A 22871-nucleotide genomic window follows, 5' to 3' on the forward strand; every position below is an offset into this window, starting at 1 on the left:
TCTCCTCTTGCAGTGTGGTTAACACACTTCTTAATCTTGACAAATAGACTTGGGGTCTAAAAGACAAATTTCTGCTCATTTAAGGACTTCTTAAGCCTTCTTAATTAATTCTGTTTCTCACTTGATCATATTCTCTCCAGATTCACTAACTTTCAGAGCAAAGATGAAGCCATGGCTAGAAGGGCAGCTTTTCAGGCTATTAAAAAGAGGACACTGAGAAAGTGAAGATGCAATCACAAAGAGAAGAACACTTACTAGATCAAGGTTCTCTATATTTTGTGTACAACAGAATCACAGGGAGAGATGACTGGAACACAGGATCCTAAGAGTTTTGCCAAGACTTGGTGAGTCAGGTGTGAGTCAGCAATCCGCTCAGTGAGCATCTCATTCCATCATGTGATGCTGGATTCCTTTTCCCTACCTCTCAATTGGCCTAACATGAAAAATGTCAGGAATTACTGGTAATCACCCAGTTGAACCTCTAATTTCTCTCAGTCACAGAATTGTCCACTATGAAAATTGCTTATTACAGCTTCTAAAGAACATCCCTCTGAATGTGAGGTCTACAGAAAATGTCCGCAGCATCTCGATGGATCAAGGCAATTAAAAAAGTGCCATCTCAAAAGTTTAAAAACATCCACTCAGTAAAAACTCTAGTTGGAGATGTATTTTGGACTTGGAATGTGAAAAAAGGGAAGTCATCATGTTTCAAGGAGAAAATGGGAGGGCGAATAGAATAAAATGAAAGAAAACAGAAACAATAGGAACTTTCATTACATCTCAATCTGCATTCCTAGGTAAGCCAACAAAATCAGAGAGCACTAGCTGAGATGCACAGGAGCCACCAAAGCACTCTGCAGAATTTCTCTTTGACAATGCCCTCTGAAACAAGTGTGGGAATGCCTCTGTCTAGACTACAAGCATCACCGTACCAGTGGTTTTTAGTTTTGATATAGCATCATTTTCCCCTGCCTTTCCTTCTCACCAAAATCTATTGAAAGGTTTCTCCTCTTCAGAATTTCTGTCTTCGCTTTTTTTAAAGTCTCTCTTAGTAGCAATCCATGCACTCATGTTTACCTTATCTCACCAGATAATGAGGAGCCCAATAAAAAGGAAGGGGAAGAAATTGCTAGCACACTGGAAGCCCAGGGAACCTGTTATTAGGGAGAACAGTGGGAAAGAGCTGGCCAGGAGAAGTGAAAGCACTTTCCCCATAGGGAGGGGAAAGCCATTGTGGTGGATTTAACCTTATGACAGGGCTCTGTTTCCCTGAGACCTTTTCTCACAAAGTAAGAGATCTGCAAGGAGCAAGTGATTTTTTTCCTTGTAGGGAAATTGTCATAATCACCAGAAGAAAAGAGAAGAGAGTCGAGTCTGTATCTTCTTAAAGAAGATGGTAAGATCACCCACTTGAGGCAAGCAGGAAAGGCACTGGGCAATAGTTCTGAGGCCTGGAAGAAGGAAGCAACTTTGTATGGAGCTAGGTGGAAGGCTCAGCTGATTGTGAGCCACTGGGAGGCAAGGCACGGGGAAGGACAAAAAAGCAATTTTGTCAGAATAAGTAGCAGTCAGGAAGAGGAATATTAATGTTTATGTATTCCGTTCATAAAGCAAGCCTGGTGCAGCAGGCTGGATTTAGTCCACATCCTGCTCTGAAAGCTGCAGACTTGTGACTTTACATTGCAAAGTGATCATGTCAGTGAGTTAGAGATGGGGAGCTGGTCCTGATTGCCAGTGTTTCACTAGTGCCATCAGAAGGGCTTTTTATAAGAGAAAAGCAGGAGGACCAGAGTGAGCCATAAGAGAGAGAGTGACAGAAGAGGTGCAGTGATATAGGTAGAGACCACGAGCCAAGGGATTCAGCTATCCCCTAGAAAATTTAAAAGGAGGAAAACAGATCTCCACCCCCTTCTGGCCAAAAAAAAAAACCAATCTCCAGAAGAAATGTAGTCTTTGATTTTCTTTTTCAACCTCTAAAACTGTAAGAGAATAGGTTTTTGTTGGTGATGGGGCTTGACCTTGGGCCTAGGCATTGTCCCTGAACTCTTGTTCAGGTTAGTGCTCTACCACTTTGAGCCACAGCACCACTTCTGGTTTTCTGGTGGTTAATTGGAGATAAGAGTCTCACAGACTCTCCTGCCTTGCCTGGCTTTGAACCATGATCCTCAGATCTTAATCTCCTAAATAGCTAGGATTGCAGGTGTGAGCCACCAATGCCCAGCAAGAGAATAGTTTTATGTTTATAGTTTTGTATTGCAGTGAGCCACAAAGGTTGTGCTAATTTCTTCCTAACACATTGAGGGGTGGGCATGGGAATAAAACACAAAAGTGAAGTCAAAGGAAGAAGTGCCAAGAAAGTTGCTGGACCGTGTGACTGGCAGTTAACTGTGACCGCCACACAAAAAATAGTACACAACTCCAGTGTAGAATATTTTAGAGAACAGTTCTTCCACCTTCTTCTGCATGAAAGGTAGACACATGTACTCCATTCTTTTATTCTATTTTGTGTACTTTAAATTTGGCTCAACTAAGTTAATGGATTGCAACCTGCATATTCAAAAACACTGATAGGTCAGAGAATCTGTGTACTAGAGTTAAATCTAGTTCTGAACTCTCCTCCTGATTGCAAGCTGCCTTCCTGTGTTGTGGGGATCAGAAATGGGCACAGTTACCTGTCACTGCTGTCAAGAACAAATGACACATCACCAGGAAACTCTCATTACAATGCCTGGCATAGATTTTATTCAGAAACAGTGCCAGGAAATTGCTTTGGCAAAAATTTGTTCTAATACATAAAACTTGACTCTTGGTGGGGCTTAACAAAGAGATTTGTGTTTTTTTCCATAGTGTGACAAAGTGTCTGGAAATGACTTGCAGAGAGGGAAAGACTGGGAGAAAGTAAGGGAAGAGGAGATGTTGTCCAAAAGGAAATGTCCTCTTTACCTCACTTATGTACCTGTAACCCCTCTGTACATCAGCTTTATAATAACAATAAAAAATACAAAAACATAAGCTGCAAAACTGGGGAAATGTATTCAAAAACAGAAAGAACAGATTTTTTTTTAAGTGGAAGGTCTTAGGGCTGGGAATATGGCCTCGTAGTAAAGCACTTACCTCACATATATGAAGCCCTGGTTCGATTCCTCAGCATCACATATATAGAAAAAGCCAGAAGTGGCACTGTGGATCAAGTGATGGAGTGCTAGCCTTGAGCGAGAAGAAGCCAGGGACAGTGCTCAGGGCCTGAGTTCAAGCCCCAAGACTAGCAAAAAAAAAAAAAAAAAAGGAAAGAAAAGAAAAGAAAAGAAAAAGGAAGGTCTCATGCCCTTTTCTTCTTTTCTTCTTTGTAATTTTCATAATTGCATCAATATATTTTAACTGTGTTCATCCTCTCTCAAAATGTATTTCAAAATTGTTCACTTATTATTTTCCCATTCTTCTTCCTTTATCACCTATGTAGTTCCTTAGTAGGGATGTACTTTGTGTTTATTCATATATAGTATGTAATTGATATCTATCCATCTAAATGATGTATTTTATATCTCCATTTACATCCATGTATGCGCATGTGCATGAATATGTTTGATTTTAGGTCCAACTTCTACATGTAAGTGAAAATGATATGATATTTTTCTTTTTAAGTTTTATTTGTCTCGCTCAGTATAATGTTCTCCAGTTGTATGCATCCATTTCCTCTTTTTATGACTTATAATGTCCCGCAGTATGTGCATCATATATTTTTTACCCATTCATCAGTTTTTGGACAACTCAACTGATTCCATCATTTGGCAATTGTAAACAATGCTGCAAGTCTTTCTGATATACTGATTTTCTCTCCTTCAGATATATGCCCATTAGTGGTAAAGTAGAGTAGTAGGAAAGATCTATTTTGAGGAGCCTCCATGCTGATTTCTATAGTGTTTACACTATACATTTCCAAAAATAGGATATGAGGGCTTCTTTGTTGCCCCAGATCCTTGATTTTTTTTTCTTAAACAAGGTCTTTTGAAGTGACCAGAGAGCAGTAGCACGCAACCTGCCTGTCTTCTGAATTGTTAGGATTACAGATATGCGACACCACACTCAGTATATTTGTTGAGATGAGTTCTCACTAACTTTCCTTCCAAGCTGGCCTTGAACCATGAGCTTCCTAGCTTCTACCTACCAAATAACTAAAATTATAGACATGTGCCACCATATCCAGCCAACTGTCTTTTTTAAACAATTGTCCTTAGTTTCTCATAGAATTTCTATGTACGCTTCTTATTACATGGTATTTCTTATGACAGATGAAATACATTTTTGTGGAGTTCTTTCTCTTCCATGGAGTCATTGTCTGGAGTTCTCCATCACCGAGTCTAGAATGGACTGGCACTGCTTCCTACCTCTTGTTTGTTCCACCATCTAGCTTTAGAATGAAGAAGTCTGGTATTTTTGAAAAACATATCTCTAAAACTAGATGGGTTATTTTTATACAATTGTTAGACACAGGGCAATAATAACACCATAAAGCTTTTAGAGGCTTTGGCTTTGAGGTTACTGAAATCACTATTTCAAAACATCCCAAACCAGAAGAAAAAGAAAATACGATTTTACAGATGTTTGACTAGCCAGAATACTCATTTTCTCTCACATCTAAGAGACTCTACACAATTATGTTTGCATGTTTTATCATTTTAATTATGTGAAGATGCAGTATGTAGTTACTACACAGAACATATTCATGCTCATAATTTAAAGTGCTTTTTATTTCCATACCTTTTCGTTTAGAGCGTAGTGTAGGCTTTAGCTATAATTTGGTGCAAGTGTTCCTTATAGTAAAATAGCACCTACTTATTACTATGTCCAGAAACATTTAATATACTGGTTGATGGTGGCTGACACCTGTAATCCTAGCTAATAAGGAGGCTGGGTCCACAAGGCTCTCTCTCAAAAATAACCAGCAAAAATAAGGCTAGAGATTTGGCTTAAGGGATAAAACACCAACCAAGAAAGCAAGTTGAATAAACACAAGTCCCCAACAGTGACATAACAATTTTTTAAAAACTGAGTGGCATGATAGAAAAATTTTACAAGTTATTTCACAAGATACACATTGATAAAAAGAGACAACTAAAACATAAGACAACATATGTGTGTGATAAGCAGAATGCCAAACATGCCCGCGCCTAGAACCACTGTAAATGGAAGATGCAAGCAGAATAGACAGAATCAGAGAGAGTACAGTCTAGCAAAGGGTAGTTCTGTGTTGCTTGTGTTGAAGAATAAATGGGTCTGTGAATCATGGAATGCCAGGGACCTGCAGGATCTGGAGAAGTCCAGGAAACAGATTTTCCCCAGTCTCCAGAAGGAATGTTTTGATCTTGGATCACTGGAAGTCATTTTGAACTACAGACTTCCAGAACTGTAACATAGTAAAGCTGGATTGTTTCAACCACAGGGTTTGTGGCAACTCGTTAGGTTTGACAATAAGAAACGAAAGCAATATACGTTAAGAGTAAAAGGAAAGGAAATGATAGACCCAAATTGGGGGCCCGATCTTTTTATGTATATTTTCATTGGGAAGGGGGTATATTTTGAGAGGGAGTCTCACAATTATAGCCCAGGCTGGTCTCAAACAAAGGATCCACTTACTGCCGCGTGCCAACCTCTAAAGGAAAGATTCCATAACTAGACAGATGCTAATATCCAGCTTTGAGATTGATGGAAAGGTGAACCCTCGTTCCTGGAAATGGTAAATACTTGGTCCAGACTAACACATTTCAAAGAACTTAAAACCATTTAGCTTCATCCCAACCCAAAGAATTTGGCCAACATCAACATAGTAACTACTCAGAAGGAATGCCAAGTTTGTTATGGTTGAAATACAGTTCCTTTTCTACTGGAAAGAAAAATTAGGACACAGGAAGCCCTGAGATATAAATCAATTTGGATACTTGGGGAAATGGTGAGGGTAAGAACAAGGGACAGAAGGGAAGCTGGCGGAGCTACCAGGAGACACAGCGATAGGCCACAGACGGCTGCAAGTCACCAGACCACATGGCTCTCAGGGTTTGCAGGTAAATGAAAACTATCAAATCTGCTTTGCTTTCCTCTCATGGATAGAGGGAAACATTAATAAAATTGTATGCTTGAATCTGCAAGTAAGAGATGTCATTTCAGCTTCATAATCACTACACACACACACACAATGTATGTTTGTGCAAATCACAACAGTACTGAGTTGTCTTTCATGTAATCTCATGCATGGGAAGCCGACAATGTCACATTCACTGTCACCATATACTCCTGGTTTTAAACGTCTTGTTCTGAAGTGACCTGTTGGGGATTTAGCTTGGCCTTAAGGGGGGGAAGGGCAACTAGGGCTCCCTTAGAGACGCTGCCCTTCCCCCAGCCCTGGGGCTGCGGAAGGTAGTCCCTCCACCTTCTGACTTCAACCAGAAGAGAAGCAAGGCAGCCCCTGCCCCTGGGGTCGAGCACGTGTCTGATGGCCGGGGACCCCAGAACCCAACCCGTGGGGGGCTGGGTCTCTGCCCACAAAGGAAGTCCCCTGACATCACTTGAGGGACAGCCCTTGGGACCAATCAGGGGCCCCTCTCCTGTGCCCGCCTTTGGGGTATATCTCTTGGCCCCTTCATTTGAATAAATCAGACCGCCCATGAGGTCTTCTCCTAGACTCCCATGCGTCTGTGAGTGTCTTTCTTGAAGGGCCTGAGGAGTCTCGTTCAGCCACGTGCACTGAGGCTTACCTGTGTCCCTGTCACTCCACTCTGGGCGCCCGTAGGTCAGGCGCCCAGGGGAGAGGGTGAAAAGGGGAACAGACTTAAGAGAGAATAATTTTAGCATCCCCGAACCCAGGGGAGGTGAAGTTAGCCCGGCAGTGACCTTCTCAGAACATTCTGGTGGACCTCAAGAACATTAAAGAGGAAATGGCCTCCTCTGCTAAGTCTTCATTATTTGCAATTTGGAACTGAGTATAGGAAAATTAGAAGTTCACAGGGAGCAAGAGGTCCCACTGGGATATATTGCAGCCCTTCTGGAGTCACTGGGAAATCCTGGAGGCATGCAGCCTTTTCTGTTTATTCATTTGTAGCTTGCACACCAATAGCAAATATGGAAGAACCCTCAAGCGCCTGTGACCCAGCTGCTGCAAAGACATCTCAGGAAGTCTACACAACTCCACTTCTCATAGTTACATGTCCACAGTTCTCTGTGGTGGTTTTATGGAAACATAAAGATTTTCTTAAAACATGGTTATCAAACCTGCTTGAAGTTAGTAAATTTGGAGGGCTATGTAGAATCATCTTTAATTTTGGCCAGCAGGAGATGATTGAAATGGTGTCATTTCAATTTCCTTTCCTCAAATTCAGCCTTCACATCCTACCTTTGGACACATGCATGCCTGATGTGATCTTCTAGAAAGTTCTGCCTTGACCACATAACCAAAAATGCACACATGATTTACCTACTTACTTTATTTTTTATTCAAAGTACCTAATACATCCCATATGTAGGCATGTATTTAATTTGGACTAATTTTAATCTCTGTGCTGTAATTCCAGCTCCACAGTAGGAGAGTTTTTTGTTGCTTTAATTTTTTTAATCACTTTTGCTTTTTGAAGTACTGAGATTGAACCCAGGGCATCAAGTTTACTAGGTAAACATCTATCACTTAAGTTATGTCCCCAGGCCAGGGGGGTTTTCTCTATTTGGTTCACTATTACATCTACATCATTTAGAAAGCTACCCAGTACGTGTCTTGTGCTCCACAAGGCCACATTCAATGACAGATGTTGAATAAACGATGCAGTAACAAAAAAGCTGGGTTAGAGGCATGGCTCAAGTGGTTGAGTGCCAGTTGTGGGCAAGAAGCAAGGAAGCTAGCAAGCTAGAAGCCCTGTACAAGTACTGGAAAAGAAAACTGTGTGTGTGTGTGTGTGTGTGTGTGTGTGTGTGTGTGTAATCTGAGCTTTGGAGAACGAATGTCACTACAGCACTTTAAAGTTTTAGAATAAAAATCTTTTATATAGGTGAAAAGATTTTGTGAAACTCCCTAAGCATGAGGAAGGAATGAAGTGACTTGAGATTCCTGAACACTGCTGGTTTTGATTCCCTCTCTGGGGCCTATTCTTCCTTGTTCTTTTAAGTACAGCATTTTGCTGCTGATTTTTTTTAAGTCAATGACAGCTCAAAATTCAAGCCTTGTCTCTCTGAATTGAGCAGTGTATGAGCACTCTTTGGATACATTGACTTGAAATTGAAAAGGAATTGTAAACACTAATATTCATAAGACACCAATATTTCAAATTCACGAGACAATGCCTTGTGTCTGAATTGAGCAGGGTGTGAGGACTAGGGATCCATCTACTTGATACTGAGAAAGGCTGCAAAGAGTACATTAACCATGCAATTAAAATATGGAATTCACATCTAAGTTAATTCAACACCATATGACAGGTTTTAGCAGTGCTCGTATGAATGAGAACCTTCCTGTTTTAATTTTAAGTATGATTATACAGAATGTTATAAAAAAAATCCTAAACTTTGAAACAATAATTTAAAAGAATAAAATCATATTGGTTATATGAATCATTCTGGCATCATGAAGAACAATATCTAGCAGGCTCACTGACAGTTTGTCTAAGTTAAGTTACTATTTAACTAGAATGAAAACCCAGATTCTGAAGTTCTAATAAACTTGTAGAAGATTGAAAAGTTGAGTTATTTCTATCAAGTAGAAATTTAAAGAATTATTTATCAGCATAAAATATAGCCATAAAGTTAATTTTTCTTGCTTTGTGCATTAACCTGTTTTTTTCTTGGCATTGTGGTCTTAGCTTTCTATTTTCCTTTAACTATAGTTTCTGCGCTGCTTGGACCATCATTATTCTCCCGCTGGCTCACTCCTTAATGCCTTTACTAAATCATTTCAAGTTTGTACTATATTTATGGGCATGAGGGTCATGTTTCCAATTTTTTGAAAATGATCCTCTGATAATGAAAAGAGAAGAGATGATTGTTGTGAAAAGTTCAAATTCTTAGCCTCTAATTCAAATGTCCCATTTAAAATAGTTTATTGCTCAATAGTTTATTGCTCACACACACACACACACACACACACACACCTACCTGTAAGCATCTATACATATATATTCCCACCTATTTTTTCTCCTAAAACTCTTGAACTGAGAAAAATGTCAGGGTGTCATCTAAACTAGTGGCTGACTCACTTCATGTACATGAGGCATTGCATAGACGTCTCACTAAATGTTCTGGTTCAGAGCCTCAGGGTAGGGCCTAGGCGTCTGTATTCTAACAAGCTCTAAGGGGCTGGCTAGAACAGGGATCAAGCAACATGATTCTTTTTTTTGGGGGGGGGAATTTTATTTATTTTATTTTATTTTTTATAATTTTTATTATCAAACTGATGTACAGAGAGGTTACAGTTTCATACGTTAGGTATTGGATACATTTCTTGTACTGTTTGTTACCTTGTCCCTCATACCTACCTCCCCCCTCCCCCTTTACCTTTCCCCCCCGAGTGTTCAGTTCACTTACACCAAACAGTTTTGCAAGTATTGCTATTGTAGTTGTTTGTCTTTTTTTAAGCAACATGATTCTTATATTTACTAGTCTAATCAAGGAAGCTTCAAAATAGAGCTAACTGCCAATCTAGTGAAAACAACAAGCCAACTGAACTGCTGCAGCCACATGTGAAATGGGGAGGGACTGGAATGTGGCTCAAGCCTTAGCACTAGCTGAGCATATACAGGACCCTGGGTTCAAACAGTGCTAGAAAAGTTAAAAGGCAAAATATTATTCTTGTGATCAGAGAATTTTAAGAAACATAGCCCAAGAAGTGAGCATACAGGCCTGTAAAGTCCAATGTGAAGTGGAGGTTAGAGAGTGGAGGAGGGGGGAGAATGGAGGAGGAGGAGGGGGAAGAGAGAGAGAGAAGGTAGAGAGGAGGAGGTGAAGGGGGGGAAGGGAGGGGGAGGAAGAGGAGAAAGAGTTTCTGCAATACTAACAAACCATCAACATTGTGGGTAAGTTGGTAAGTTGGGTAAGTTGGGATAAATATTTCTCTGGGAATAAAAATGTTCAAATCTTTATTTAATGACCCCGTCTATCTGGTTAATTTCTAATGCCACAACCAGCTATAATTAAAAGTCAAGATTGCCAGTTCCTCCATGTTTTAGTGATGATGATGATCTGAGGTCAATACCAAAAGGATGAACCACTTTGTTATGATCAAAGCCCAATCCTACTCATTTGTGTCTAGATGTGGGTCCTCTGTGGCTCAAAGGTCCGCTATACCTTTGCAATTCACTGGTTGTAAGACCATAGTCTTCCTTTAAAATAGTAATGCCTTTGCTGTTGAAGCAGTTTGCTGTTTGTTGCTCAGCTTCCATTGTTGGAAGAATATAGGGAACATTTTAAAAGAGAGTTTTTACTCACCTCCTAATGCTTTATTTTATTGATTGTCAAGTTTATACCTCCAAATGATCAAGTTGGTAAGATAAAGGCTAAACAGTTCCTACTTTTAGCTGGAAAATATAGTTTTGTAGGGAACACAGATGGGGATTGTAACCAACTATGATGAGTGTCTTTATTCAGTCAAACAGGTTCCTAAAGCTCCCTAACAAACTGTCTGAGATCCCCATCACTGTTCAGCATTTATGGACAAAATCTGTAGCATTTTCATAAAGGCTAATAAATGAGGAGGAGTTTAGACTCCCTCCACTATACTTAAAAATCATTGAAGATATCGGGCAATGTTTTTAACTCCAACCACCTGTTAGAATAACCTGAAGACCTCAACATCCTGGTCCCTGTCCTGTACTCTCAAGCAATACTTGTTACAAAAGTCTCCCAGGTGGAAAAGGAGGTGATGTTTATTTTTCCTCAACACCTCACAAAGGTGGAAGGAAATGGGATAGGGATGGGGCTATTTCCTCCTGGATCTTCCACTCGAATTGAACATTCAGTGAACAAGAGAGTGCTCTGGCAGTAGACAATTGAAAACAAGCATAACCTAGATGCTGTCATCAAGACGTGTATGGTCTTGCTCATACAGGAGAGCAAAAGCAAGTCTTCACCAGGGCCAGACCTGACAATCACATATGGATCCATCTGGTCCCAGAGCAGACAGTGTCTGCAGCCTTGCACTGATCATCAGAGAGTAGGGAAGGCCACAGCCATTCCTCCACAGTGCAATCAGTTCTGGATTGCAGGCTTCTGCCCCTGGATAATTCCTTCCAAACCACCAGGAGGGTTTCCTGTCATTTCACAGATCTTGAAATAATACAACCCTCTAACAGAAACAAACAGCTTTAGGAAAGATCCCCTCTATTCAGCAGGTAAGCATATAACAAAAGTGAGACACTTAATTCAATTTGATAAGAACTCACTAACCTGGTATGAAAATATACCAAGAAGAAAGGATTGCAAAGAGAAGGAGGTGGCAAAGGTAGGAAGGGGGAAAAAGAGGAAGGGAGAGAAGGTAGAGAAGCAGGCATTGTTCACCAAGGGACAGCTTGTCAGCTATGCGCCTTGGACCCCGAAACTTAGGATCCCAGACAACCAACCAGCTATTCTTGCTTTGTGGGTGTCTGTGAAGCCAGGAGTGATGGGGGGTTGTGGGGTGCAGGGGCAATGAAAGTCAATCAAACTCCAGCAGTGCTGCTCCCATACTTGGGTACCCTCCTCCTCCCCCACCCCACTTGGGCCTAGCAGCCCAATGAAGGACAAAATGGAAATGTACTGAACTCCCTTGCTCTGCTTAATTAATAAAATGTTCTTGGGAGCTGTGCTTTGTCAGGGAAGAGCCAAGGGAAGGGTCTGTGGCTCCCCTGGTGTCTCCGGGAGGGGAAATGAAAATTAATAGCCTTGCCTGGCAATGCAGGAAGCTGCCTATGACTCAGGAGAGCATATCAGCTGCATTCCCAGCAGGTCTAGGAAAGGCTGGCCATCCTAGCAACAGAGCTGTTATGATAGTAACACAGACAGCCCACACTTGCCACTTCAGAGCTCTCTATGGCTGGCTGGTCTTATTTTTCAAATGACTTGACATTCCAATAAATTGACCAGTGTAGAGTAGAGTACACTCCCCCACGGGCCTCTCCAGTCTGGCTCCACAGTGAAATGGCTACTTGGCCTGTGGCTCCTCCTTTTGATGAGCTATCACAGCCCAAAGACTTTTTTCTCCCTTTATTGTCAAAGTGAAGTACAGTGGGGTTGCGTTTCATATGTAAGGCAGTGAGTACATTTCTTGTTCAACTTGTTACCTCCTTCCTCATTCCTTCCCCCTGCCTCCCCCCTTTCCCTTTTCCTCTTCCCCCATGAGTTGTTCAGTTGGTTTACACCAAATTGTTTTATAAGTATTGCTTTTGGAATCATTTGTCTTTTTACCCTTTGTCTTTTGATTTTGATATACCCTTTCCCTTCCCTAGTTCTAATACATGTTTATACAGTATCTAGGGTACTCAGATGAGATACAGTGATAGCAGGGGTACAACCACAGGAAGGGAATATGAGAGAAACAGCAACAAGAACAAAAAGGTACGGTTTCACGTGGCATATTGAAAATAATTACAACACTGAGATAACACTTGTTTCCATAACATGGAGTTCATTTCACTTTTGTCATTGCTAAAATATGGAACCAACCCAGATGCCCCTCAGTAGACAAGTGGATCAGGAAAATGTGGTACATATACACAATGGAATTCTATGCCTCTATCAGAAAGACACTGCCCCATTCATAAGGAAATAGAAGGACTTGGAAAAAAAATTATACTAAGTGAAGAGAGCTAAACCCAAAGAAACACAGATGCTATGGTTTCCGTCATAGGGAATAATTACTGCAGGTTTAAGCTAGTCATAGCAGAAGATCACAGTAGTCCAGTAGCTGTGCCCTTATGAATACATAAGATGATGCTAAGTGAAATGAACTCCATGTTATGGAAACAAGTCCAAAGACTTTTTAAGCATATCACAGGCACAGGGTCACTTTTCCCCAATATTATCCTATGAGTCTCTGAAATTATGGACATTTTCCAATATAACCATCATGTTACAGCCACACTTAACAAGGCTATAAAATAATTTCTGGGAATTTCATAATAGATAACAATTTTCTAAAAATATATGCAGTAAAAGAAACCAATCAAGGGCTGGGGATATGGCCTAGTGGCAAGCGTGCTTGCCTCGTATACATGAGGCCCTGGGTTCAATTCCCCAGCACCACATACACAGAAAACGCTGTGGCTCAAGTGGTAGAGTGCTAGCCTTGAGCAAAAAGAAGCCAGGGACAGTGCTCAGACCCTGAGTCCAAAGCCCAGGACTGGCCAAAAAAAAAGAAACCAATCAAGCAAAACAATCATCTGTATAGTTCATTTCTTCAAAGTACACAAAGATGTACACGTGATACTGGGGTAGTTTTATTTCCCCCTCTTACGTATATTTTCTTATAAACCAGTCTCATACCCTATCCTCCCCTGCTATAGATCATTACAATCAAATTGTCCTGTAGACTCCACAATTTGTTTTAATCCTGTTCTCATAAAAACTACTAAAGTGAGCTAGAGGATTAATTTGTGTGTGTGTGTGTGTGTGTGTGTGTGTGTGTGTGTGTGTGTGTAAAACATAGAGACTAGATTCTCATATATGCCTATATATGTATGTGTGTGTAATATATATACATACATACACACATATACAATTAAACTTTCACCTCTGGCTCAAGTGGCAGAGTGTTAGCCTTGAGCAAAAAAAGCCAGGGACAGTGCTCAGGCCCTGAGTCCAAGGCCCAGGGCTGGCCAAAAACAAAAAAAAAACAAAAACAAAAAAAAAAAAACTTTCAGTTCATACAGATAACACATACATCTACATATGGTTAAGTAGTAGACATTAGCTACCTATATGTGAAAAGGCAGAATATTTCATGGCTGGTTTTGTGTCCCTCTTCTACAAAATTAAAGCCAGATCTCAAATAATTCCAGAGCAAGGACTCTGGCCTGAACCCAGCCCTGATATCTTACCTCAGCGAGGTCACAGTTTCTCAACGGCACAGCTGGCCCTCAATTCTACCTCTTAACAAGAATTAGGTTTCTGGCAGCTGTTAGGCTGAAATAACCCACAAGAATGGCCATGACTAAAATATAAAACTATCCAAAGAAAACAATCTGAAAACATGGTATACTAGATTATAACTCTGACAGTAATATAGTCTGTTATCCTGGGCAATTTTCTGAATTGCCATTTTTCTGAATTTCAAACTAAGAAAGTTGGTCTCAGCTTCTTCTAGTTCTAAATTCCTGTGAAATATTTTATTAATTATTTATTCAGACATCCTTGCTAAGTCTAGACTATTTAAAAATAAAAATTTAAAATACTGCCTAAACAACTCTCTCTCACACACACAGACACACACACACACACACACACACACACACACACACACACACACACACACACACACACACACCAAACCCAAGAATTGCTAAATGAGAAAAGAACCACGAGGAATGTTTTTGCAAAGCCAACTTTATTTTTATCTCCTGAGAATTAGAAATTTGCACTTTTGTGCAATGACTGTACCCTGTGCAGCTGAGCTGCTTAAACAGAAAATTGCCACAGAAAGATAATTGGAAAAACACTGTTGCTTTTGTGGTGGTAATTTCTTAATCTCAACTGCCCAATCTTCTTTTTTTCAGTAGAACTAGGGAGTCAAGTCAGGATTTTGAACACACTCCGTAAGCCCTCTGTCACCTTAAGGCTACATTCTAGCATTATGTTTCTGAGATGCCCCAGTTAGCTTCCAGAACTCCCAAAGAAGCCTGTAGTTCTGCCTGCCTTCCTTTCTCTTTCTTCCCTTCCTTCCTTTTTCTTCCTTTCCTTCCTTCCTTCCTTCCTTCCTTCCTTCCTTCCTTCCTTCCTTCCTTCCTTCCTTCCTTCCTTCCTTCCTTCCCTCCCTCCCTCCTCCTTCCTTCCTTCCTTCCTTCCTTCCTTCCTTCCTTCCTTCCTTCCTTCCTTCCTTCCTTCCTTCCTTCCTTCCTTCCTAGGATAACAACATTTCTTTCTGTCCTGTGCTGTCAAACCTTCCTAAGTATATTGCCCACTCTCTCAGGCCCAGCATGGATCCCAAGACTTCTTGAAAGACTGGGGACATGTTGCTCCTAGTGATGTTACTCATTATCTGTGCACCAACATCTCTGCATTCACATGTACACTTAACTCCTCATTTTCCTCCATGCTTGGTTAGGTTGGGAACACTGGAACCCTGCAGAACAGACCAAATCCCTTGATACATGCCACATGACGTGCACATAATCTCTTTAATGTACATGGCATATAACTGACTCTCGTCTTTCACCCAATGTCCATTCTCCTCTCCTTTTTCCTCCCCTGGCCACCCCTTCCCTCTCTTCCTTTCTCCTCTCCTCATTCTCTAGATTTTCTCAAGATTTAAGTAATATAACTACAAAAATATCCTACCAATCTTTTGTGGGGTTAATCAAAACTAGTGCTTCCCCACCACCCACCCAATTTCCACCACCACCACTTGCATCTTAATCACTTGTCAGTCTAAAAACTCAGACATCATAATTTTTTGGTTCATGAGGTCAACTTACTCCATCCCTGCAGTCTCTTTACTGGTCTTGCCCCCACTCCAGTCTATTCTCAGCACAGTAAGTGGAATATAACCTGATCATTTCACCAATCTCTTCTATCAGTCCTCCCATGGCTTCCCAGTTCCCTAAAGTCCAGCAAATCTGAACAATAGCTAGAAGACCCTAGGTAATCTCCCACACATGCCTCACAACTGCTATCCCCTGGTGTATAGTGCTAGACTCACTGAACGCCAACATCACCAACCTCTTTGCTGTGCAGCCAACACCAGATACACATCTATTCAGTATTTACAAATGTTGTCCAAAGATGCTTTCATGGCTTCCTCTCTCATTCTATAACTTTGAACTCAAATGCCATCCTTTCATTGAGATCTTCACTGGCCCCTAGGTCTATCATTGCTCTCACCCCCTGTGTGTGGCTCTTATCCTTACTAATATTAAGCAAAGTACTTATTCAATTAATTGATTGTTGTTGTTTCTTTTTAAGCTATCTTATCCAATTTGGAAGCTATAGGAGTGTCATGTTAGTTCACTACTATCTGGGAGCACTACCGTTCACTTAGGATGAATCCCTCTCTTTTTCTATTATGTCTACCCAATATATATCTCTAATGTGCCTCTGTGCCCCCATGCACACAAAATGAGAATCTACTAACTTCAAAGCAAAATGTTAAATGTTTCTACTTGTTGGATTTAGGCATTATGGTCATATAAACTTGTGCCTAGCTTTAGATCCTGAAGAATTTGATGATCCAGGGACAGATGTTTTAGGGAGTTAAGTTTCCTAAAATCTGGATGGACTCTGAATTTGTACAAATGGAAACCTATCTAATTATATTTTTTTAAATTTAACTTGAGATTTTTCAAACCAGAGCATGCTGTTTCTTCCCCCAAAACGTCTTTTCCCTTATTTATTTAATGCATTTCACCATGAAATCCAATATGCTATTCACATGCTTAATTTAATCTACAAGTCAACTTATTATTTTATTTCCATGAAGAGAGTCTTAGATATTATTCTACTTATAAACATGGCCCTTTGCTGAGAGAATTCCAAAGTCTGGCAATTATTGGAAAGATGTTACATATCAATAATTGTACTTTATAAGCTTGGCTTCTATACGAATCTATTAGTAATAAGCACAATTCACTCATTAAACCAGCAGAAAGAGAAGACATGAAAACTGATTAACCAACTATCACCAAACAATTATTTGTTTTCAGTAATGTTAATATGGGGAAAAAAATAGCCACATGGGAAGAGAAACCTAGGGAGAACTAGAAGGAAGGATAGCACCAGGAGAAGAAAATATGAGAGGGGAAGAATACTTAGATCGAAGTCCCAACGGAAGGAATGACAGAGAATAAATATCTATTTCTGTTTAGAGAAGAAGAGGCCTTGAAAGGAGTAGAAAATTAATGTGAAAGGAAAAGTAGAGGCTAACTATGTAATCAGTCCTGCTTGTCTTAACTACACTAATACTTGTAAGTAGCAGAAAGGTGAACCAGATGAACCTTCAATCAAGCTCAATGATTATCTAGCTCAGTGTATAATGCCCTCCCCTCCTACCTCTCTCTGACCATACACCCTTGCTTGAGAAGAAGCAACTACAGTGTATGAAACATGAGAATAGCACGCAGTTGATGAGCAAGCATCAGGAGTGCCCCAAACTCAGACGTTCTAGAAAAGATACATAGGCGTTTTTCTGAATAACCAAAATGAATACCTGGCAGAGGGTTGAGGGGGAAAGAGACTAGACTTTCTCTTTGAGAAATCCCATGAAAGAGTGAAGAGCAGACAGTGCTCAAGGGAGGCAGAAGGTTCTGACCCGACAAGGGCAAAGCCAGCTGCAGCCTAGGACAAAGGCTGCTGGTTCCTTTGATTCCAACCTGGTGAGTGTGCATTCATTCTCATCCTGCTTTGTGTGCTGCCAGTTGCATCAAGATCCAAACCAAAGAGCTGGAAAGAATCTCACAGTGACACAGCAGGTCTATATCTGAGGCCCTCTTACAGGTGGCAGTCGCCATCTTCTCCTTGAGCCAAGTAAGATGGGGAACTGAGGCACAGCCACTGCATGAAGGAGTAACAGAGAACAGAAAACTAGAATATACGCTGAGATTAGAGGGATGGATGACTACAATTCTTGGGAATTCTCTCAAGAAAGGACTGTGGGCCCTTCTAGGGGCCTGGGAAACTTGGCCAACTGAACCTCAAAACCAAAGAAAATACAAGTATGATACTGATTTTGATAACCTCAGCAGGGGATGTGTCATCTTTTAATTCATTTAGACTTGCACATGCACACACATTTCAGTTTATACAGTAGAGTCAGACGATAAGTGAGAAAATAAAGCATTAACTTCCAGGTATCTTACTAAAATTACAGGCTCACAGACAGGAGAAGGCCAGAGGTACTAAGAACACATGCAACATATCCCTTTCCAAAGACTATGGGTGAGGCAGATGAGGAAAAACATATGGAAAATAAAAACCAGAACTGGAAAACATGAGCTGATGGGGACAATAAGGAAATGAATCAGAGATGGGGGTTTTCCAAACAACTCAATAGGAAGCAAATTTTGACAATGACCTACTGGATTTTCTCACAGAAACTCTGAGTTTGGGTCTTTCTCTTGAGTTCCTGCTACATTTCTCACCATTTGGAAGTTCTCCCTAGAACTACACAACCTGAGTGGTTCAGCACTCATCTGCTTGTTGGCTGTCATAGGCTTTCTCAGAGTCAACGCAGAAGGATGTTGTTAGCGTTCTACTAATCTACACCAAACTAATGATTGTGGAAGATACAAACTAAGTAGCAGTCTCAATTGTTTCCTGCAAGAAGTTGTCGTATGCTATGATCCTGCTCATGAGAACTGTTTAATAAATAGCCAGGGATTTTGTGGGATGGTTTTAAAATCTCATATCCATGTCCTAATCCCTACAACCTGTAAACATTAACATGCATCATGAAAAATAGTGTTCTCTAATATGAGTAAGACAAGATCTTGAGACAGGAAGGTTCTCACACATACACTTATGAGAGGGATATGCAAAGATTTGACAACACAGATGAAGGTAAGGCATTGTAACCATGGAGACAGACACTGAGTGATATAGTCACAAGCCAAGATATACTAAGAACCACTAAAAGCAGAAGAGGAAGAGAATGAATTCTCCCCCAGAGCCTATGGAGGGAACACAGTCTTAGTGCCTTGATTTCAGTCCACTGAAATGAACACAGACTTCTTGCTTCTAGAACTGAGAGAATAAATTTTTCAGTAGCCATAGAAAACTGATACAGATAGGAGGCTAGATTGGTAGAGATGAATTAGAAGGCCTTAGTAGACATATAAATGCTAAATCATCAGAGCAGACTATTTCATTCAGAGAAATTGTTTGTTTGCATCATTTCTGGGTAGTTCCATTTTGGATAAACAATCACAGACTACCACTTTATGGCATTATATGATACAATATGATACGATATGTGCTATATTATATACTATAATCGGAGTGGAAAACACACTCAACAGGAAGACAAATTCCTCAATCTGCATCTTCTCCTGAAAGATTCTATCTGTCTCTGGTTGATCTGTTTACTCTCAGTTTCTTTACCCAAAAGATATGAGCCTCAAACCCAAGTCATTCATTCTAGGAACATTTATTTACTGAGCACCTACCATGTATCAGAAATCATGGTGAAAATACAAAGGTAAGTGATACATGATGCTTGACATGAGGTAGGGATACTCGTGTGATATCAGAAAGCTAAGTAACAAAAAATGCCACTGAGAGGTTAAAGGTCACCAGTGTGATGGAATTAGGAAGTGAGGAATCAGAGATGCTTCAGCCATGAGGACAGAGCCCTGAGTAATATTAGTGCCATAAAATAGATATCTCAGAGAACTGCATTGCTCTTTCTGCCATGTGAGGACATATCAAGAAGGCACCGATATATGATACCCAAGATGCCACTGCCTATGTCAGTGCTTGGGTCTCAGACTTCTCAGCCTCCAGATCTCTGAGAAATAAATGTCTGTTGTTTATAATCATCTTTATAGGGCATTTTTTGCCACAGAAGATCGAAAGAACTGAGATGTTTTCCCAGAGTTAGCAGAGTTTTCTCTGAAAGTTTGTTTCTCTGTTGAATTCAAGCCCAAACTACTGTCTCCTAGCACAGCCAAGCTGGATCTTAATCAATGCAGGTAGAATTTGTCAAATAGGAAGAGGCCACCCATGGTGTCACTGTGGAGGTGGAATTTATCATCACAGATACAGCTGTTCATGGAAGCACCGCCCACTGATACCATGGTGACAATGACTTGGAAACCACTGCTCCGATGACCACCTGGCTCCCCATTCTCTGTACATTCCCCATCCCTCATTAAATGTCTTCACTGAGTTCTCCTTAAGAAGATTTTAGGCCACTCCTTTCTGCCTGGTGGTATCTGGAATGACTCTCTAGCTTTCTCCTCTTAAGAAGCCACATCTCAGAATGTCCCTGTGGACATCCTGTCAAGCTACAGATGATAGAGTAAAAACCCTGCGACCCTTCTTCTATAAGAGGTAGTATATAGTTCCTGTTAGTGGGCAGTTTTCACAGAGTAACAAGAAGGTCTACCCAACCAGGTCTTAGACCTATTGGAGGCAAGATTCAATTGATTCTTTCATGGAAGTACTGTATTGCAAATACAGAACTAGCTATTGGAAATCCAAAGACCAGTAAAAAAGCAGCATCTGCTGTCAGAAAGTTTCTTCAACAAGTCAGCAGGTGACTCTGGTGTTATGAGATAAAGATGAAGCTCAAGGTCCAGTGAGGTAGGGAAGGGATGGCAGTTACTCTAGAGGTTAGGAAGGGCTCATAAATGATAAAGTGCATAGACTTGGGGAGGTGAAGGCAGTGGGGTTGTTCCTTGAGAATCTCCCCCAAGTTCCCTCATAAAAACAAACTTAGATAACCAAATAAAAGCCACCAAACATATTAGCACAAACTCCAGAAGAAAAGTGCTGGAGACAATCAACTGTCAGCATCAGAACTGTTACTGGGAACAGGACACAAACCTGAATAATGAGATGCTTATATTCAGAGACAGCAATGAATGCTATAATCAAAGAGAACCGTTACAGATCCTAACAGTTACACACCCTAAATTGATGGATTGACTTGAGCAATTCTGGTGAGCCCATGCCTTAGGATGCTGTCCACCTGGACCATTAAGAAATAATCATAATTTTCATATTCTTCCATTACAGCCCAGGGTACTAAAGGTCTCTATAATCTGTGGGAGTTTGGGTAGAAAATAAGACCAATCAGGGGAAAAAGAAGCCTACTAATATTGTGAATTAGATTTAACCTTTATCAAACTGTTTTATCTCTCGAAGCCTTAATTTTCTTATTAAAAATGGAGACAATCACAATAGGTATCTCTTAGGTTTATTGTAAGGACCGGAAGAGCATGAGGGTGAGTGGAAGTTTTTATAAACCAAGTACTATTGCAAAGCGTTCATTATTTCTATTAATAGCCAATGGTGGATTGTGGTATTCAATATTCTCTTTGTCTCTGCCCATCCCAACTTCATGTGGAGAGCAGAACTCCCTTCCCCCTTCAATTGTGGCTCATCTGTGTGTGAGTTCTTTTGGTGAAAAGGATATAGCAGACCTACCAGAAAAGTCTACTTGCATAGTGACTTTCACCTTCTGCAATTCTGCTGTGGTCAAGGGAAGTGCTCCCCACCTCCCCCTCCACCCCGCTGTGGCTCAGATTGAGCATACCTGGCACAGACCCGGGTTCTACACTCTCGGAGGAGGAAGCCCAGCCCACTGACAGCTCAAGCAGAGCCCATCATCCAACTCCCAGCTGACCGGTGTGGGCAGATGTGTAGACTCATGAGCAAGAATAAATGAATGTTGCCTTTGCCACTGGGTTTTAATGTGGCATATTCCTCAGCACAAGCTGACCAGTGCATAGCGCCTCACTTCCCCCTCCACTCGAGAGGTTCTGGGAAATGGACAACACTCAACTGTAATGTTGGTAAAATATTTGCAAAGCAATTCATGTGAGAAAAGAAGGCAACAACAGAGAACTACTCTATGAGACAGTACCACAACTACTGGGCATTTATCCAAAAGACTACAAGACTGGGGCTGGGGATATGGCCTAGTGGCAAAAAGTGCTTGTCTCCTATACATGAGGCCCTGGGTTCGATTCCCCAGCACCACATATACAGAAAACGGCCAGAAGTGGTGCTGTGGTTCAAGTGGTAGAGTGCTAGCCTTGAACAAAAAGAAGCCAGGGACAGTGCTCAGGCCCTGAGTCCAAGCCCCAGGACTGGCAAAAAAAAAAAAAAAGACTACAAGACTGGATACAGTGGAGAACAAGACACCAAAAAATAAAACAAAACACAAAAAAAACACAGCCACATTTATTGTTTATTTGCTATAGGCAAAGTATGGAAACAACCTAGATGTCCTTCAATAGATGAATGGATCAAGAAACTGTGATGCGCGCGCACACACACACACACACACACACACACACACACACACACGGAATTATAGTCATTCATCAGGAAGAATCATTTTCAGGAAAATGGGTGGGCCTGGAAAAAATATGCTAAGTGAAGTAAGTCAGGCTCAGAAAGACAAAGGACACATATGTCCTCTCATATATGGAAGTTCAATCTAAATTATAAATGCATATGTAAACAAGCGCAAAGCCATAGGCATATATACATAGCCATATTATCTAAAGTATGGTGTATGCATGGGACGATTCCAAGAGTATAACTCCTTTCAGCAGCTAACAAACTGATTGTCAGAAAGCTGAACCTGTGGAGAGGAGGTGAGTTCCAGGAGAAGAAGGCAGGGCAAATGAATCGAGAAAAGCACTGTGAATAAATGCTGTCATACTGCCCAATGTACATATGTGAAGATAAAACTAGGTTAACTGAGGGGTTTGGATGGGCTTGGAAGAGATTGGAGAAAGAGATGAAAGAGGTGACATTGATCAAGATGCATTGTACTTATAGACTGACCTGTTGAGTTGAAATGTTCTTATACACTACTTAAAGACAATAAGTTAAATCAAGAAAACAATCAGAACAAAATATAAATGAACAAGAAGGAAATGGCAAAATGGAAGAATTTCCTGAGGCAGTGAGTGGGTAGGGTAGTAACAGAATCATCTGAGATTTAAAATTACATCTATCCAATATGCTCACCTATCCTACTCTCT

The 22871-nt window shown here is 40.7% G+C and overlaps 1 protein-coding gene and 1 long non-coding RNA gene across 5 annotated transcripts in view; both read right to left on the reverse strand.

The window, feature by feature from the left end:
• The window catches only part of Adamts12 (ADAM metallopeptidase with thrombospondin type 1 motif 12), a 214041-nt gene that overhangs the window by 150272 nt on the left and 40898 nt on the right, over positions 1–22871 (reverse strand). The window lies entirely within an intron of this gene.
• Positions 13375–18989, reverse strand: LOC125367774. Its single transcript, XR_007214151.1, has 3 exons — positions 18669–18989; positions 13882–13887; positions 13375–13385 (listed from the first exon to the last, which is right to left on the reverse strand). It is a non-coding gene; the product is annotated as an uncharacterized LOC125367774 (long non-coding RNA).

The sequence above is a fragment of the Perognathus longimembris genome, chromosome 19 (genome assembly GCF_023159225.1).
Source record: "Perognathus longimembris pacificus isolate PPM17 chromosome 19, ASM2315922v1, whole genome shotgun sequence".
Classification (NCBI taxonomy): Eukaryota; Metazoa; Chordata; class Mammalia; order Rodentia; family Heteromyidae; genus Perognathus; species Perognathus longimembris.